Source organism: Pseudomyrmex gracilis, unplaced genomic scaffold (assembly GCF_002006095.1).
Source record: "Pseudomyrmex gracilis isolate BER0280 unplaced genomic scaffold, ASM200609v1 scaffold_1303, whole genome shotgun sequence".
NCBI lineage: Eukaryota > Metazoa > Arthropoda > Insecta > Hymenoptera > Formicidae > Pseudomyrmex > Pseudomyrmex gracilis.
This window is the reverse complement of record NW_018021887.1, coordinates 21,925-23,723: the sequence shown is the minus strand read 5'-3', so window position 1 is coordinate 23,723 and position 1,799 is coordinate 21,925.

Genomic DNA, 1,799 nt, shown 5'->3' with positions numbered 1-1,799 from the left:
ATACAAAATCATACAAGCCAGCATATGTGCCCGCTTGTGACACTCAGTAAGCAAATTGTTCACAATTTGCTAACAGACTGACTATAAATTCGAGCAAAATAGCGCAATGTATTAAGAGCCATTTATCAAGTTAAACTATTTTTTTCAACAAGTCTGTTGAATTTATCATTTTCACCAACAACACATCTTAAATAAGTGTGATTTTGAGCAGATCACACTTATTTATGGTTTAGAAATGTGATAATTTCGGCTACTTTATGTAACAAAAGACGCCTCTAGCATTATAAATTTAAAATATAGCCAGCACACGTCATTTGGAAATGCCTTATAATAATTAGTAACCATACGTTGATAAAAGCGCCTTTAGGAGAAAAGACGAAGCAATTTTACGTCATAAAAGACGTGTATGGCGTTTTGATTGGTCTCAATTATGATGTAATGATATTTAGTGACATACATTTCTTGCGGTAATATATACTTATTAATAATTACAAATATATAATTGTAATATTATTTATAGACACTCATATATACATATACACATATGAGTGTGTACATAAGAAACATTACATTGCACCGACAAAGTATTGCTGGCTATCATTTTAGAAATGATCGGTCAATATGAATATATGTAGAATGAGCCACTCCATCGCTCATTCCTGTGAAACACAACCAAAACTTTTTTCGTTTCTCCGTTTTCTNCGTTTACGAGAAGATTGAATAAAAATACATTTTATTTACAAACTAAAATACTTTCGAAAAACTTGCATGACTATGAGACTAATTTTATATTGTACAATAAATGCGACTATTTTGTTATCACTTTGTTTTATGCAGAATATTTGTAACTAGTTGTGCTAAAGTTTGATAATATTTTTCTACATTACGTAGGAAGATTATTATCTCGGAAAAGGTGACAATATTTTTGTTTCGACTATATTATAAAAATGACGTCTCATTAATTCCACGTCATTTGAATATTGTTCTTTAGAAGGTTCTTTCCCTAAGGCTTTATCTGTAGCAAAGGCTGCAGCAAAAATGCCACAAGACCAAATGTCTGGTTGTGCTTGAACTTTTTCAAAAATAATATTATGTGGCCTTATTTTTGGAAAACGAGTTGCAATATAATCTATCTCTTTTTACACTAATGTATCATACGTACAGTTAGGTAGGCTGTCATAAACGCGTAGTGTCGTTCCGTCGAAATGTATGCATCGCCAGTGATCTGTACAATTTCCTCCAATGTTTTGTATGCTTTCTTTACTAGTGGCTGCAATAATCTTTGGATTTTCTATATAATGCACATTTTGTGTTTCAAAAGATGAACTTTCTTTCACAACACGTAAAAATAGATCCAGTGATTGATCATCGAGTTTGCTACACTTAGGCAAGACGTTGTCTTTTACAGCAGAGAGAGAAATTATCATTTGATCTATAAGTTTTCTACGACTTGCCATCTCTGCTTCAGTGAGATGTTTCTTGCAAGATGTGTTAATATTTATGCAGATATCATCTTGTTCTTTTGCACTACTAACGTCACATATTGCATTTTTTGACTGAGAACAAGAAATGTTATATTTATCTTTTTTGTTCTTTTCCATATTTGCTTTATTCATATTTCTCTGTCTTTTGTTTTTTGCATTCAGCTACTTTTGTACGTGCCTTTTCTTGTGCTTCCACGATATATTTTGGATTTCTGATAGGCATATGTCTATTGTGCCGACTATCCAAAATTTCAGGAAGTATACATTCATAGTAAAAACATGTTAAAATGGGTAATATTCGATTTTTCCAAAAAT